The sequence below is a fragment of the Peromyscus eremicus genome, chromosome 5 (genome assembly GCF_949786415.1).
Source record: "Peromyscus eremicus chromosome 5, PerEre_H2_v1, whole genome shotgun sequence".
NCBI classification, from domain to species: Eukaryota; Metazoa; Chordata; class Mammalia; order Rodentia; family Cricetidae; genus Peromyscus; species Peromyscus eremicus.
In genome coordinates, this window is record NC_081420.1 from 17,531,475 (window position 1) to 17,550,393 (window position 18,919).

General features: G+C 42.5%; 1 long non-coding RNA gene across 1 annotated transcript; it reads left to right on the forward strand.

Moving 5' to 3' along the window:
• Window positions 1-624: 624 nt before the first annotated feature.
• On the forward strand, window positions 625-12,991 carry LOC131910328 (uncharacterized). Its single transcript, XR_009379106.1, has 5 exons — window positions 625-818; window positions 4,173-4,247; window positions 4,926-5,067; window positions 5,770-5,828; window positions 12,882-12,991. It is a non-coding gene; the product is annotated as an uncharacterized LOC131910328 (long non-coding RNA).
• Window positions 12,992-18,919: the final 5,928 nt, after the last annotated feature.

Sequence of the window (18,919 nt, forward strand, 5' to 3'; positions counted from 1 at the left end):
GTTTTCTCCTGTGCACACATACATGTGTTAGAGGAATGAAGCAGAGAGAAGGATTCAATAGGATTCCAAACTGATAAATGTGAATTACTGAAGAATGTTTCTACGTTAATAAAGGAAAGGTAGAGGATGATGGCTTTACTTTTTCTGGAACCAAATTGAAAACATCTAAAATGCGATGGAAGTTGAAGACTTGGAGACAGTGGAGTGCATGTGATTCCAGATGTGGGATGCATGGGTAATATTACTGGATGTTTTAGTGTCAAAGGTCAGGCTCTGGTAGCTGTAATGGGCCAGACTTGGCCACTCCTCCTCAGTAGGCAATCACACAAGTAACAGTTGAAAGTGGAGAAGGGAAGTTGTTCAGTGTGGCCACACCGGGAGGAGACACAGACAAAGGGTGCAGGGACCTCCCCCAGTCCATTTTCAAGTTACCAACACGAGGTTCAAGTTTAACAGAGGTCTAAAAGTGCATGTCTGTTAGCAATCCTGCTCACAGTGTGGTCCTACCCACTACCTACCCACCACCGACTTTTTCTCAGTTCCTAAGGTGAGTCCCTCCTCTGGCCAGAACCTGGGCTTCACTCCCTTTTTCCTCTTTTCTTCTTTTTTGATGCAGCATGAGATTCCTGGGGAGATTCTAATTGCTTGAGTTCCATTGTTTGAATAGTCTAATGGGTCAAAGGGAGGGGCATAAGCTCCTCTCTTTACAGCATCTTTGTCCTGCGGTACCATTACAGCAATGGATATTGGGGGAAACCAAGAAATGCAGACCTTATGACTCAGATCCACAAAGACTCTGCCACAAGGAGGTCCTCAAGGTGAGTTCTTAGTCATTGTCCCTTGCTCACCAAAACCAAATAGCACAGTGGCTCACGAGGTAAGTATCCATTTGATACTTTTGTAAGGGTATAAATGCCCTGCAAGTAGGGGAGCTACAGAACAGTTCACAGCTTTAGAAGTGTATGATTTTAACTGGGAGTAGAACAGATTTTATCCCTGATGAACATGAACAAGGCAGACATCACACACAACCATGAAGAAACACAACTCCTTACCAAAACCAACAGTAAGGCAAGGATGCCTCCTCTCACTCCTAAGTGCCATAGTAGAAGTATTAGAAATGTCATGAAATAAGAATAGGAAATAGATGGCACCACAATTTGGAGTAAAGAAATGGAATTATTCATTTTCACAGATGACGATTATCTATGTGAGAAGTGCCAAAAAACCCAAAACCAAAACAAAAAACCAAAACCAAAACAAACAAACAAAAAACAAGTCTCCTGTAAGACTCTAGAAAAGTTGCAGGATACAGAGGTACCACACAAGGGTCCACCATTTCCCTACCTTAAAGGAGTGGATGAGTTGAATTTAAAATAAAATTACAGGATAATTTCCATCAGCTCTGAAGACAATAAACCACCTAACAGAATATGTACAGTACCTTCAGGAAGGCAGCCACAGAACTCGGATGATGAGAGAAATCAAGCAAGCTGAGCAAACAGAACTACCCCCCCCCCCCCCGCCATGTTTGTAGGAAGACTCAATGTTATTAAAATGTCAATCCTAAACAAAAATGCCAACTCTTTCCAACTTGATCAGTAGATTCAATTCAGATAAACCATTTCTAATGTTTATGTGGTGAAACAACAAACCCAAGATAGCCATAAAGCATTTAAAGATGAAAACAAAATTGGATGACAGGGGATGGGACATACCTCCGTGGGTAAGAGTACTTAGTATGAAAGCAAGAGAACATGAGTTCTAATCCCAGCATCTGCGTAAAAAGCCTGGTAATATGGTAATAGCTACACATGGTTATAATCCTAGCATTGAGGGACAAAGACACATGTATCCTAGGAGCTTGCTAGACAGCCAGCTTAGCTAAAACAGCAGATTTTAGGTTCAGTGAGAGACCTTGTCTCAAAAAACAAGGTGAAGAGCAATTGAGGAAAACACCTGCCATCTTCTGAACTCTGATGACACAAGCATGCTCTCTCTCTCTCTCTCTCAGACACATACATACACACACACACACACACACACACACACACACACACACACACACACTGGATAACTGGATGCCTGGCAGTATCAATTTGAAGATTTACGAAAAGGCTACAGTAATCAATACAGTATAGTATTGGCAAACAGACAAACGGATCAACATAACTGAGTATATACTCCATAAATAGAACCACAAAAATGAACGCTAATGGTCTTTGAAGAGGAGCGAAGATAATACAATGAGGGGGAGTCTTTTCAGGAGTTGGTGCTTGATAGCCAGACATCCCCACACAAAATGTGATTTGAGAATCAGTTCTATATCCTTTATAAATATTAATGAAAATGGGCCACAGACTTAAACGTAAAGCACAAAATTGTGAAACTAAAAGATGAAATAGGAGAAAATTCAGATAATTTCAGGTTTAGTGATAACATCTACAACATCAAAAGTGCAACCCATGACAAAGCTGTTGATAAGCCACACATCATCAGAACTAAACATTCTGCCGGTGAAAGGCTCTGTGAAGAGAATCAAAAGACAAACACAGGGGAAGACAAAAATCTTTGCAAAGGGCACATTGAGAAGGACTATTGCCCAAAATATGTCAGGAACATTGAAACTTAAAATAAGAAAATGAAGAGTCTAATTGAAAAGTGAGCCAAAGACCTTAACAAACTCCTCATCAAAGAATAACTATACATTCACACACACACACACACACACACACACACACACAGAGAGAGAGAGAGAGAGAGGGAGAGGGAGAGAGAGAGAGAGAGAGAGAGAGAGAGAGAGAGAGAGAGAGAGAAGTATAAAAAATGCATTCTACATCATACGTCATTATGTCATTAGGTAAATAAAATGACAGGGAGATACTATTACACACACCAATCAGAGTGGCTAAAATCCAGAATATGGAGAACAGCAAATGTTGGCAAAGATACAGCACTCAAGAGCTCCTCTGCATGGCTGGTGGTGACACTAAACGATACAGGCACTTTAGAGGGCAAGTTATCGGTTTCTCCCAAAACCAAACACATCCTCATCATACAATGTAGCAATTACTTGTTGTCACTCACCCAGGGGAGCTGAAATGTTGAGCTGTCACATCCACACAATAACTTGAATAGAGGTGTATAGCAGATTTACTCATGGTTGGCCCAAACTGGGTGAAATTGATGTGTTCTTCCTTAGGAGAATGGACATGCTCTTATCTGTCAGGTCTAGAATGCTGTTCAGCACTACAAAGAAATGAGACATCAAGGCCCCAAAGGACTCTACTGACAGCCAGTTAGTTGCACATTCATATGTGGAAGGAGCTGATTTGAAAAGACTGCCAAATGTGGTACTCCAATTCTGTGGCATTCAAGGAAGGGGAAACTGTGAAAACGAAAGAGATCATTGATCTACCAAAGTTTGGGGGTGGGGGCGATGGACGGGCAGAGCAGGGAAGAGAATGTGATGGTTAATGTTGACTGACAAATTGGCAGGATCCAGAATCACCAAAGAGAAGCTTTCTGGGCTTGTTTGCAAGGGATTTGCCAGTTAGGCTGATGGAGGTGGGAAGACACACCCCAGCTGTGGACAGCCCCGTTCTGTGGTCTGGGATCACAGACTGAGTGAAAAAGGAGAGAGTGGGCTGAGCACCTGTGTTCACCCCTGCGGCTTCCCAGCTGTGGATGCAGTGTGACCAGCTGCCCCAAGGTCCTGCCACCGAGGCTTCCCCATGATGGACTGTAACTTCAAACTGAGCCCAAACAGACCTTTCTCCTGTCAGTGGCTTTTGCCAGTGTCTTGTTGCAGCAAGGAGAAAAGCAGCTAGCACCAATGGTGGAAGTACTTTTGATGCAATTGCAGTGACTCTGCCCTGGGCACACGCGTGTGCAAACTCACAGAAAACACAGCATCTAGTAAAGATGGACTTTGAGAGATAACAATGTATCAATATAGGTTGGACTTTGAGAGATAACAATGTATCAATATAGGTTGGTCAGTTTTCACTCCGATGAGGAGTGAAATAGGGAAGGCTATGCATATGTGGGATAAGGGGCCATATGGGAAATCTCCATAAATTCTCCATGTCGCTGTGAACCAACAACTGCTCTTGAAAAAATCTTTTTAAAGTATGCTATCTTTAATTTTTAAAATTCTGTTTCTTAAGCAGGGTTATAAGTGGAAGATCTCCAGGAGGGAAGCTGCAATCCTTAATTCATTCATATCCAGCTACACCACAGCCTGGGTTAGTTCCTACATTAGCTCACAGTCATCTGGGAGAAGCAGAAATACTTTAAACATAACAACTAACCTGGCTTCCCGCCCTATATCATAGTTCAGCTTCAAGCCAGAAGGTTTTTTTTTGTGTGTGTGTGTGTGTAAGTGTGTGTGTGTGTGTGTGTAAGTGTGTGTGTGTGTGTGTGTATGTGTGTGTGTGTGTATTCCTGTATATGGGTGGCTATATACGTGTGTTCATGTGCTTGTAGAAACCAGAGGACAACCTCGAGAGTCATTTCTTGTTACCCTGAAGCTTGGTGAGTAAGCTAGACTGCTTGGCCAGTGAATCCCAGAACCCTCCTGACTCTGCCTTCCCAGTGCTGGGATTACAAACCATATCTGGTTCTTTTGCAAGGGGTCTGGGGATCAAACGGGTCCTTGTACTTACACAGTGAGCACTTTGCCCACTGAGCCATGTGGCCCACTCTTGAGGCTGATAGTAACATCAATAAACACATACATATGATTTTTAATTAATTGTGATATGTGTGTGGGAACCTTGAGAGAGCAGAAGAAAGTATTGGATCCCCTGGAACTGGAGTTACTGGAAGTTGCAAACTACTTGGCATGGATGCTGGGAGTTGAACTTGGGTCCTTGGGAATAGCAGTAATTGTTCTTAACCATGAACCATCTCTCTGTCCCCAGGAACTGTATTTTACACTACAACGCCAGACACACATACCCAAACCTGAAGCTCTTAGTAATAGTGCATGTTATTTCCTTGACCCTTTTATTCCATTCTGGTTCAGTTTACTCGGTGTGAAGAGCACCAGTTACGTGACCTAAGGTGAGTCTGTGACTACTGGATGGGCTTTGCAGTTTTCATAAAACGTGGCTCATGTGATGCGGCCACCAGCCACAGGCTAAGCCCGGGAAGGCAGCAGGGAAGCTCGTTACCTTCACAACCCTCACCTTGACTCCTTTGTGGAACCCGAACTCTTGCTCGGTTCTCGCACTTCAGTTTCAACACAGAACTGTTCTTTTGGAGCACAGAATATATCGCAAAATATCTTGACCTGGCAAACTTCAGGGCTCACTTTCTTGGGCTGGCAACTCCTGTCCAGCTCTGTGGAAGTTCTCTTGAGTCTCTCCATGTTGAGTTAAAGCAGCCCTAGCTTTGCCACAGAAAGAGGGAACTAGGATTGAGTGTGAAGTCCCTCAGAATGGGGGACATCCAGAGTGAGAGGTCCTGACCAGAGAAGACAGGGAGTCCAAGATGGAAGGTCAGATGTGGCATGAGAGAGCCTCTGAGGGAGACTTCAAGGCAGTGTGGCTAGCGTGAGTTTCAGGGGCCCTGCCTCAGGCCCAGATCTTCTACTTTTCCTCTGTCTCTCACTTTCCACATTTGCAAATTTGGAACTTTCTTAGCGGCTAATAAACAGGCCTTCCCTTTGCATAGATAAAATGAGATTAATGTCCCCAATGTGTCTAGAATTATTTTGAAATTTTGCTCACAGTTAAGTTTGGTAATACCATAATTTGTGTGCAGATTTCTTGGACGGTGACTACAGCCAGTGTGAAGAAAATTCTGGCATTTCCTTTCCTCTTGTGAGTATTCCTCTCCCTTCTCACCTCCTACTGTCCTAAAGTAGAAACTGAATTAATGACCAGCTGTGGTGGTTGGTGGTGACCGGTTGGCCATCTATCCAGCTTGTGAATGTGGCATTTTAAGAGGAAATGGAGACTTTTATAGTTTGAATGTCCATACTTTCAACATTTAGTTCTCAGCTTGCAGCACCATTTCAAAAGCTGTAGACCCTTCAGAACAATGGTTCTCAACCTTTCCAATACTGTGACCCTTTAACACCATTCCTTATGTTGTGGTGACCTCCCAACCATAGCATTATATTTCCACTGCTATGTCATAACTGTGATTTGGTACTGTTATGAATTGTAATGTAAATACTGTTTTCCAGGATATCTGATATGCAGCCCTGGTGAAAGGGTTGGTCAGTCCCCCAGGGGGTCTTGATCAACAAGTTGAGAACCACTGCCTTGGAGCATAGGACCTGACTAGTGAAGATCTGTCATTAGGGGAGGGCCTTTGAAGGTTATCCCAATATGGTTCTATCCTCTATGCTCTGATTTCTGGTCCGCCATGATGTGAAGAACCTTCACCACGTATCACTGCAACTATAAACTCTACCATGCCTTCCTCACCGTGATGGACTGAAATCTTTCTGAAACCATACTTTGAAATAAGTCTTTATTGTTGTTGGTTGGTCTTTGGTCTTTTGGGGGGCCTACCACCCAGCTCCCAAATAAATCACTTATTTGGCTTATTCTTAATTATGAATGCCTGGCCTTAGCTTGGCTTAGTTTCTAGCCAGCTTTCCTTAACTTAAATTATCCCAACTACCTTTTGCCTCTGGGCTTTTCCTTTTGTATTCCTGTATACCTTTGTTTCTTACTCTGAGGCTTGCTGTGTAGCTGGGTGGCTGGCCCCCGGAGTTCTCCCCCTTCTCTGACTCCTTGATCTCCCTTTCCAGATTTCTCTCTCTATATATTCTCTCTGCCTGGCAGCCCCGCCTATCCTTTTTCCTGCCTTGCTATTGGCCGTTCAGCTCTTTATTAGACCATCAGGTGTTTTATACAGGCACAGTATCACAGCCTCACAGAGTTAAACAAATGAAACATAAACAAAAGTAACACACCTTAAAATAATATTCTACTACAAGTCTTCCCATCCTTGTGTTGTTTCTATCATACACTCTGGCCATAGCAACACAAAATAATGAATACAAAGACTAGATATCTTCATGGAACAAAGCATTGCCACTGAGCTTCAGTCATCTTGATGGGGGTGAGGGGCATCCATTTGACAGGAGAGCCTCAGTGGTAGATACGTCTCTAACTGTTGTAATTGGAGTGGGACTTTGGTTTGGAAGCTGAATCACAACTGAGAAATCTCTTTATACCTTGGCTTGGATCCTCGTGATGATTAAGTAGAAGTGGAATCCAGAGTGTCCAGGATTTTCCATGGTCTTAGGGAAAACTGATAGTCAACAGTTGCCCCACCCTGAAGCACTGGTCTGTCTTCATTTCATTGCATTCAGCCTAGTCTAATTATGAATTCAATCACCTCCCAAGAACTCCCCAAACAAACTACAAGAACACTTCATTTTCTCAAATAAAACAAAGCACTATATGTGGGAAATCTGTATAAAGAGTGTGTCATTTTAAATTGGGTTAGACACTCCTCCATCACACTCTCCTGTTCACACCTCTCAGGATGATGTGTATGTATGTGTGTATTTGTGTGAGGGGTGTATGTGTGTGTGTATGTATGTATATATATATATATATATATATATATATATATATATATATACACATATATATATGTTGATAATAGCCAAACATATGCTTATAAATATTCATGAGATAATCATGCATAAACAAGTACGTTAACTTTAGCCTCACTGGATCTGTTTATAGCATTTCCTTTCGGTCCCAGTTCAGCATGCCCTCGGAGGTTCTCCTCATCACCGTCACCCTGTGATGTTCTGCAGAGTAAGTGAATGGACCGATTGTGATTGATGAGGGTTACAGGACAACACTCATTTTCTAGTCTTAAAACAACACAAATGTGCCATCTCACAGTTCTGAGGGTTAGAAATGCAGAAAAAAACCACATAAGTTTTAGGATTTCTTTCCATTTCTGTGAAAAATCACACTTAAATTTAGGTAGGCGTGACAATGACTCTGTAGAATGAGCAGTGCAAAAGTCATGTGTGTCTGTAAGAGAGTACGTGTGTATGTATGCAGGAATGTTCGTGTCACTGTTCGTAGCGGGAGGTCAGAGTGTAACCTTCAGGTACTGGTCCTCACTGCTCCTCCTTGTATGACACAGGGTCTGTAAGGCTGCATCAACCAGGCTAGCTGGTCCCAGGGCTTCGGAGAGCCTCCTAACTGCCGCTGCTCTCCCTTGGGTGCACTGGGATTACAACTCCTGATGTCAGCCGTTTCTAGCAAGTACTTTTACCCTCTTATCCATCTCCGCAGTCCTACTATGAAATTTTAATAATATAAATTCTTTAAATTCGTGAATATAGGACATCTTTCCATTTATTCGTGTCTGCTTCAATCCCTTTCATCAATGTCTTGTAGTTCTTAGTGTCTAGGCATTTACCACTGTGTTGGCTGATTTTCACATCAGCTTGCCGTAAGTAGGGAGCCTCACCTTGCTGTAAGTAGGGAGCCTCAGCTGAGGAGCTGTCCTAACTGCCTTAACCACATTCTGGTAGCAGCCCAGACCAAAAAAAAAAGGCGTGGCAGAAGGGAGATAATTTGCTTTCACTCAATGGCCTCCCTCATGTCACTTAGTTGGTTTCTGGGGCTACTGCTGCTGCTACCTTTGCAGACATCAGAAGCAACATTCGAAAGTTTCATGGATGCCTGGGACCAGGGTTTAACCCCACACTGGGACTTCTGGTGCCCCCAGCCTCATAGACCGAGCAACTACCCGGTTCTTGACCTCTCCAGTACGAGACAAGATTGTTGGCCCACTCAATTGCCCTCAGCTTCAAGGACCCAGCGAGCCAGTAAGCAGTTAAGCAGTGCTGTGTTCCTGCATAGTCTCTGCTTGAGTTCCTGCTTTGATTTCCTCAGTGGTGGATGGTGGATTGACACTGTAAGGCGGAATCACCCCTTTCCTCCCTAATCGCTTTTGGTTGTGGTGTTTACCACAGTAACAGAGAGCAGACTGGGACAACTTCATTGGCTTTCTTTATTCCCAAGTACTGCATTCGTTTTAACACTAAATGTAAATGTGACTGCTTTTCTTACTTTAGTTTTGAAAGTTATTTGTTAGTGTATAGAATGTGTGTGATCTTGTGTATTCATTTTGCATTCAATAGCTTTACTGAACTCATTTATTAATTCTAACAGGTTTGGGTTTTTGTGGAGTTTTAGAATGTGTGTGTGTATGTATGTGTGTGTGTGTGTGTGTGTGTGTGTGTGTGTGCGCAATAGAATATAATCTTCAAATTTATTTCTTGTTGAATTTCTTTGGCTAGGACTCCTGGTATTATGTTGAGTAGAAGAGATGAAGGGACACCATGGTCCTGTTTTTGGATTTGCAGGAAAAACATACAGCATCTCAAATGAAGAAATATAATAATGAAACTCATACAAATTATTAAAAACTTGACTTTAAAAGGAGCAAGAGGAAAAAAGTACAGCATGTTTTTCTTTAAATCGGACTTTTCTTTGCAGCTGGAAGGAATGGAGTCCGCTCATGGGGCTGTGTTCAGGATGCCACTCTAGATGTCACTGCCCATGGGGCTGTGTTCAGGATGCCACTCTAGATGTCACTGCTCATGGGGGCTGTGTTCAGGATGCCACCCTAGATATCACTGCTCATGGGGGCTGTGTTCAGGATGCCACTCTAGATATCACTGCTCATGGGGCTGTGTTCAGGATGCCACCCTAGATATCACTGCTCATGGGGGCTGTGTTCAGGATGCCACTCTAGATGTCACTGCTCATGGGGGCTGTGTTCAGGATGCCACTCTAGATGTCACTGCTCATGGGGCTGTGTTCAGGATGCCACTCTAGATGTCACTGCTCATGGGGCTGTGTTCAGGACGCCACTCTAGATATCACTGGCTGTAGCTTACACTGGATACATGCATTTTATTTATTCTACAGTTGATGAATCAAGGAGCTGTAAACAGGCCTTGAAGGTGGGCAGTCTTAACATCAGAATAGGAAGCTCCGAGATGACTTTTAAAATAGGGTTAGTTTAAGTCCTAATCTTGTTAACATGATTAGATCGAGTGATATTTAAGAGATAATAAGATATACCATGGGGTGCATCCATATGGATGTTTCTAGAGGATTAACTAAGGAGCAGGGAGGCTCACCTTGAATGTGAGCAGCAACATCCAATAGGCTCTTTTGAAATGATCTCACTCAGGTAATTGTCATAGCAATGAAAACAGACTGGTGCAGATAGTAAGGGCAACACTGGATCAGCATCTTGATGTTTCCTGAATTTTGTAAAGGAGCCACGGAGACCAATGTCCTTAAACCACTCATTCTTTATTAAGTCACTGGTCTAACCAACAAATGCTTACTAAATACTCATAATTTACCGGGGACTGAACTGGGATTTGGGTATAATTTTGACTAAGACCAGTGTAGTATTTGCCTTTATAAACATGTAGTCTTGTTGGTTAAGGAAAATCAGAAGGTCACCACACGATGTACTGTGCAATGTACAACAAGAATGTTTTTCATCACTGTCCAGTTATGTTCTAATCTTAGTGCTGGGACTGCTCCTTCTTGCCACCATCTCATCTCTGGGGCTCAGGCCCCATAATCCTTTGCTGGGAGAAGAACTCCTGAGTATCATAAGCTTTTGACAAGGGATGGACATGGGAGGACGACAGTGACTTTCCACGTACTTTAGGAAAAAAGGAAAATAGTTCAAAAAGTTGAACTATTATAACAGAAGCTGATAAGACTGGCAAGACTTTTTATTTTATAATTTTTATTCCATTAATTTATTTAGTGTGAGTGTGTGTGTATGTGTGTGTGTGTGTGTGTGTGTGTGTGTGTGTGTGCATGTTCCATAGTGTATACATGCCATAGTGTATACCTGGAGACCAGAGGAACTTGTGGGAACTGGTTCTGTCTTTCCACCATGTGGGACCAGGGAATGAACTCAGGTCATCAGGTTTTATACCAAGTATCTTTACCTTCTACTGAGCCATCTTGACAGACTAAGACTTGATTTAAGGGGGGGGGTAGTGTGTGATATACCTTAGAATGTAAAAAATGATCTGCAGGTATTGGTTGGACTTTATCATGAGTCTTTGGTGCTGTTCACAATAGATAACAATTCTTCTAATACTGACTTACTGGCCTATTTTGTCCTGTTGGGTTGAACCTGTATTCCACTACCAGTTCCTCTAAGGTGGAAGGCCATCCCTTACACCTATTTCTCAGTCCCAATGGCTTCCCCTTCCCTGTAAGGCCTGGAACTGCTCTGTTTTCTTCCATCCTCTTTCTATTTCAATTGCTGTGTTCTAAGCCTTCTTCTCTCATCCCCTCAGGCCTTCTCTTCAGACAGTCAAAATCTGGTTTAGAGGTTATTGATTTATTTATATATATATTTTTTTTTTCCAAAGAAACACTGACTGTTTCTTGCTTTTTAAGCCTCTCTTTGACAATCTTATGTCTCTCCTAGGTAAATTAGATGGCTCTGATGAATGAAAAAGTCACTCAAAAACAGGAGTGCAGGGAAGGAAAAGGTCGTTAAGACTGGAATGTCAAGGTATTATCGCTTGTGATCAGTACTATGTCAGGGCATGTGGCTATTAAAGGGTCCAGAGGCCATGTCCCCAGTCAGATCTCACAGGCCCTGTAGGGAGTGCTCAATCAGTGTGACCTCAGAGTGAGCATGAAGCATAGCCGTCTAGCAGCGTTGTGATTGGGGTTTTGTGAGAGGATTTTGGAATTAGACATCACGTGTCTGCATTGTGGAGAGCAGAGGAAGAAAAGGATGAGACCAGTTAGAGCATGGACATAAAATCAAAGAGAGATGACAGTGGATCCAGCTTAGGGGAGCATTCAGCTTAAGCGCTCAACTTCACAGTGAAGTGACTGTTCCTGGACCATCATTGTAGTCTTCACTGTTAGTGTAAACAACGGTTGAACAACACATCCGATTTAAGACTTCCTTAGAAAGTGGGCTTTGTGTAGGAAGGCTTTGTGCAGCTCTCTGTTAATCTAAGTGTTCGGAGCACATTTTAAATGGGGCAGGCTAAACTGTGCTGTTTGGCAGATTAGGTGTGTTAAATGCATTTTCAATTTACAAGATGTTCACTTTTGATGGATTTGTTAGGCTATTGCCTTATTGTAAGTGAAGTAGGGTATGTATTTAAGAGATTCAATTGGCAAAATGTAATAACTGATTGTTGAGGCTGTTGTGTGACTTTTCCAGTTATTGGAGACTGGAGAAAGTAGAGAGGAGGAGGCATGGGGAGAAGTGGATCAGTGGGTAGAAAGATACGGTCAGGTAGGAGGAGTTGGTTCTGGTATCTTACTGTCCAATGACATGACTACAGTTGGTGACAATACTTACTTTTCAAAAATCACAGACTTTAAATATTCTGATCACAAACAAGTAATCAGTGTTTGGAGCCATGAGTCTGCTGGTCTTGATCTTATGTGCTATGTCACTGTGTACATGAGAACACCAGAGTGTACTGCATAAGTATGTATAAGTATGTATGACTAATGTGTTCTTTAGAAATAAAACAGAATGCAGGAAGAGCTAAGCGCAGCAGAGAGGGCAGCTTTACACTGGAAAGAACAGTTATTTTTACATGCGGGTAAGATGGAAATGGATTAATCATTTCTACACTATAATGTTCTCAGGTGATACTTTTATTAAATGCCCACAGCAAGTTGACTTATGAGTGAATTAGGCAGATGTGTTAACTCAAACCTCCATTTTCCCAAAATAGAACATAAGATAAAGTTAGCTTTTATATCTCCATTACTGCTTCTAGATGACCAACCTCTCACTCTCTTTCTAAACAAATCCTTCCTGTGGGGTTGATGCTCAGCTTCAGCACTGTCTTCCCACAGTGCTCCAGTCTGACGAGTCTGTTGTGTGCTGCTGTCATAGAGCACCCGAAACTGGGTCACTGATCATCCTTCAGTTCTGGAAATGGAAGAACCCAAGGTCAAAGGCTCCCATCTGGCAAGATGCTTCTTGCTTTGTTATCTCGTGGTTGGTGGGGAAAAAACAAGAAGGAAGAAAGGAGAGAGAACCATGAAGCCCACCTTCCACTATTGTTCCACTCGGTAACAATGCCTTAAAACTTGCTTTAGAAAAGATTGTATATACATACATACATACATATGTATGTGTGTGTGTATACGTGAGCATGAGCATGAGCATGCATGTGTGCATAGACCCATGGAGGTCAGAAGAGGGCATAAGATCCCATAAGAGCTCCAGTTACAGGTGGTTGTGAGCCAGTGGATGTAAGTTCTGGGAACTGAACAGGGGTCCTCTGGATGAGAAGCAACTGCTCTCAGCTGCCGACCTCTCCAGGCCCAGAGCCGGTTTTTGAGGGACACATCCTGACAGTGGCCATCATCAATGTTTTATTTACTGTGGTGTTTTTCAGGGATTAGCTTCAGGGCGGGGAAGTTGTTATTAGGTTTGATTTTCTATCTATATTTCAGCTCATATTTCCTTGCAAAAATATGTTTAAAGTTTTGGCCAGAATTACCAAGACTCCTTTATGAAAACTAATCATCTGCGAATCCTCAATGTGAGCCCAAATACACTGGCTGTCATTCTCTTCTGGTGCAAAGGAGAGTGAACTCCTGTGCCCTCCTCTCTGCATTCAAGAATCCAGGTTACCTGTACGGCACCCTCCTTCCCACAGGTGACATGCCACCATCTGATACAGGGATCCAACATGGGCCGTTTTCATAAGTGTTGTAAGTATTATCAAAGGGCTATGTCATGACATGGGACTTGTGCCAATGCAGTCACTGTGTATGCAGATGCATACACACACACACACACACACACACACACACACACACACATACACACACACACACAAGAATGGATAAATATAATACAAAAATCTGTAACAGAGAAAAATGCCTTTGTGATCTTTATAAATGCCTTAAAACACCAAAACATTAAGAAAAAAATACACATCATATGAAAATTTTTAAGACCACTCTTAAGAAAAAGATGAATTGGAAAGACATAAACTAAGAGCTAGTATTTCCAGCATTCATGTTTGAGAATGGTGCCTGTCTATAACATAGAAGCTAAAGACCGAGTTGGGTAATCAGATACACAGATTCTGTAAGTACGTATTACATTTTGACAGAAGTAGGTACACATGGCCATCTGAAGGTACCTCACTCTGGGGCCTCAGAGAGAAATTTCTAAACAAGGGTAGGTTTTCCTAGATACCAACAACCAAAACATGATTGTGACACTCTCCTGGTTCTGTCTCATTACCAAAATGTGGTTAGTAAAATCCTTCCAGAGAACTTCCACAAGCCAATTTGGAAAGTTGTGTTCTTATGCAATATCGGTTCAGCTAAACCTTCGGATTCAGCAACTGTGGAAAACCCTGGAAGATATGGAAAGCATTCCTAAAGATTTCTGATAACCCTGTGTGTGAGGCGGTAATCAGGGCTGTGGTTACGATTCAATCAAGGATAATTATAGAAAGTTATCAGAGTCTTGGGATCTCAGAAGGCAACATTTATTCAGTCTCTTTTCTCAGTGAGCCACACTTCAGAGAACTGCTTGGCGAGTCTGCTTAGAGGGGAATGTTAGTGTTTCAATTTCTGCCTTCAAGCTTACAGTTCTCTGGGGATGAAAGTAGGAGGCTGTGGTGAGTTAAGCCAAGGAGATTATTTTAATGCTATAAATGAACATTTTAGCTAATCAAGATTTTTTTAGCTGGTGGAGAGTTGAAATCCCAAGATCTCCATCAGGCCAGAGGAGAGGCCATAATTCTCAGACTGCAGCTAAAAAAATGACCTTCACCCACATCACCACGGCAACATTTTCATGTTTGGAGAAAGACTTTGCAATCCTTTAAAAATGGCTGCTTTCTGTCTTTTAAAGATTTATTTTCTAAATTGCATGCATGTGTATGTGGCTGTGTATAGGTGTGTCCTCATGCGAGCAGGTGCACTAGGAGTTCATAAGAAGGTTTTGGATTCTCTGAGCAGCAGTTGTGAGCCACCCAACATGGTGCTGAGGACCAAACTTGAGTCCTCTGCAAAAACAATATGCATTCATAACCACTCAGCTGTCTCTCTAGCCCCTTTCTTTATTTTTAAAAATAACTTTGTTTACACAAAAATGTTGACAGCTTCCTACATGAATATAATGTATCTTGATTATTTCCACCCCTAATTCTCCTCCGCTCCCTGTCCTATGTCCTTGGGACCCTTACTTCTTGCTGAGACATCCTTCCTCATTTCATGTCTTCTTTTCAAAATAACCCACTTCAATTAGTTAGGGTTGCTTGTGGGTAATGGATGTGGGGCTATTTTACTGCATTGTAAGCAAATTGTCAGTGGCTAAACACTGAGGAAAAATGACCCCTTCCCAGTAGCTGTTAACTGCTCCTCAGCTAGGGGTGCAGCTTCATGGGTCCCTCCCCCTTATGCTAACACACATACAGGTCTGATACAGGTCTTCTGTTGGTGACCTCAGCTGCTGTGAGCTCCGGAGTGCAGAGTCCGTATCATGTCCAGCTTTATTTATTTGGGAATCACTACAAAGAAGGAATTAATTCCATCACCATATTGCCTCACTTGCTGCACAATAGTCCAGATCATTTCATCACTTGCTTTCATTTCTCTGAGTATTTGTATCCATATTTTTCTGTATTTTAAATTCTCCACAGACTGTTTATTCTTAGTAATTCCTAATGGTGGATATTAATCCGATTTTTTTCCTTTGTCTGATAATGAATAAGCCTGTGGAGAACATCTCTGCATTAATATTTTATCTATTTCAGAATAGATTTTTAGAATTTTGCCCAGAAGTTATATTACTGTATCACTGGGTATAAACATTTTCAAAGGTCTCAGTGTTCCACCAGGTAGCTCTGCAGCCCTGCATGGTCACCATCCTCTGAGCATCTCAACCTAACCTTTGCACTGACCAACAACTTGAGTATTCCTGACTTAGAAGTGTGCACCTAAATAGGCAAAAGCCAGTCTCTCTTTTATTCTTTAAAAATTAGAAACTTCCAACTGATTACTCTTATTTTAGTGAGCCATTTCCCAACTCAGAATATTTTTATTTTGAGCTAAATAAATGTATGAAAAGGAAAGCTCTCCCACAACCACCACTGTCTTCTCTCATCATTTTTGGGGGATATTTTCTTGTTATGTCTTAGTAACTCTCCACTGTTGCCTCCCAACTGCAAAGATTAGGTTTCTGTTCTACTCAGAAGGCTTCCAAGCCATTGAAGCAGTGTAAGCAGAAGTTTCTGTCCCACAAGCAACTCCCAAATACCCAGAAGCCGCTTCCCAAATTACCACACAGAGGCTTATATTAATTATAAATGCTCAGCTGATAGCTCAGGCTTATTACTAACTCTTATATTTAAATTAACCCATAATTCTTATCTATGTTTAGCCACATGGCTTGGAACCTTTTCTCAGTACAGCATTCTCATCTTGCTTCCTCTGTGTCTGGCTGGCAGTTCCTGACTCTGTTCTTTCTCTTTCCAGCATTCTTAATTTTGTTGCCCCACCTATACTTCCTGCCTGGCTACTGGCCATTCAGCATTTTATTAAACCAATTTGAGTGACAAATCTTTATAGTGTACAAGAGGATTATTCCACAACAAAGCAGCTGTTGCATAGGACTGAAGGGGTGGGTTCAATACAGTAAGTTGGCTTTAATTCTTTTTACTGGAAACTTATAGACACCTGGCTCAAAAACCTTCCAATAATAAGGCTTGGATATTGCTAACATTCCAAAGCCGTCAGAATTACCTCTGTCTGTGTCCTTACAGTTGTGGTCTGGACTCCACTTCGCCAACATGCCTCATGAAGAATTAATTTGATGATGATTGCCTACTTGGTCCTCAGTGCTTCCGGAGGTATGCGTGTCCTCTCTGAAACTTTTGGCAGCAGCTGTACCATTCTTGGGGCTACAGGAACATCAATTTCCTCCCTCAAACCTGTATTCTTTTAGGCTTCCAGAGTTTATGAAGAGCAAATAAGCTGAGTGAGTGGGATACACTGGTTGTGACCCAGTTGATGGCAGCTACTTTCATGCCAAGACTAAAAAGCTGTTCTGGTGGAAATGGTCTCTCAGAGTTTCCTGATGGTAGATGCCCAGCAGCCTGTCTCCTTGTCCCCTTGTCCCCTTCAGGCAGATGGCTGCTTCTGGATGACAGATGGGAGGCATGCAAGTATTGAGCTGATGATTCCTCAGTTATTTCATTCTGGAATGTGTCATTGGCAAAACAGAATTCAAACCAAGGGGACAAAATCAATAGACGAGATAACAAAAGACAGTATTTACGTTCTCCAACTAATGAGAAGGCCTTGGGGAGTCCAGGGAAGCAATGAATAATCAGCAACGGGGAGTAGTATCTGCCAGGAAAGTGCCATCAAAGGGCTTGCAGACTGTTCTTTCATACATCTCCCTAAGGACCTCCACAGAGGAGGTCCCATGTTACAGCCTCTTCATATCTGAAGATGAGACACACGCTGCAAAGGACCCCATGGAAGACAACCACTGCAGACACTGCTGCCGAGTTTGTGGGCTGCCGCTCCTGGGAGAGCACGGAGACAGCACGTGCTGTGAAAGTCTCTCAGTCTACTCTCCAGGGAGACATCGGGAAACTGTTGCAGCAGTTTGGGGCAGAGACAAAGCAAGCTTGTCTGTGGTGATGTCATCAGCCATTTGGCATTAGACAATCTGTATTGATTCTGTATAGGAATCTAGAAAAGGGGCTAAAGCCTGCAGAAGGAAGAGAGAGGTCCAAGAATTGCCCACACTCCTCTGACTTCCTCATAATCCATACAGAAATAGACCATGGGAGGGTTAAGGAGTGCAGCTCAGTATCACAGAACCCATGCAGCTCCTGTGAGGCCCTGAGTTCACTCTCCAAAATTCAAAAGTAATCTCAGAAACAGCAGGGTTGACAAGATGACTCTGTAGGTCAAGTGTTTGCCATGCAAATGTAAAGGCTCAAGATTAGTTCCTTGCACACCTATAACACCAGAGCTAAAGAGGGGGACACAGGACAAACCCAAGAACTTGCTGGACAGGCAGCCTAGCTGAACTGACTAGCTCCAGGTTTAGTGGGAGATCCTTTCTAAAAAAAAAAAATAAAGTGAAGAGCCATAGAAAAAGACACTCAATGTCAACCACTGGCCACACACACACACACACACACACACACACACACACACACACACACACAATTGTGCTAGATGACAACTTAAATTTGTACTGCTTGGTGGTGCTAGTCTACCTCCAAAGAGTGACATGCTCAAGCTCTTTGGCTCCTGTGAGGATGATTGTATGATTTCTTCCTTGTCCTCATAGACCGTATGGGATCTTTATATTGCCCTTGAGATTCCCTGGCTATCCGGTATGCTGTTGGTCCATGCCTTGTTCAGTAGGTAAAGCTCTGTAACTATTCAGGAAAAGACATATGGAGGACAGAATTTTGTTCTTTTTGATTTGAAAGAGATCAGACTTTGGGAGACTTAAACTATGATGATGGAGCTATTCTTGTAGTATCTTCTTAGGAGGAAGTGATGATTGGGATTTAGAGAGATGGCTCAGAAGCTAAGAGTGCATAGTTCTTTTTCAGAGGACCTGGCTTCAGCTCCCAGTATCCATGGTGCACAGCTCATACCACCTGTAATCCCACCTCCTGGAGATCTGACACCTTCTTCTGGCCTCCACAGGCACCTGCACTCAGATGCACATGCACACACACATACACATGTAATTAAAAACTTAAAATACCCTTTTTAAGAAAAGGACATAATTCTTGATGTCTTGCTTCCCCTAGAGTGTAACCACAGAAAGAGTTCATGACAAGCACTTTCCCTTTTACTATAGTACTGGTACTCTTTGTAGTTATTCCCAG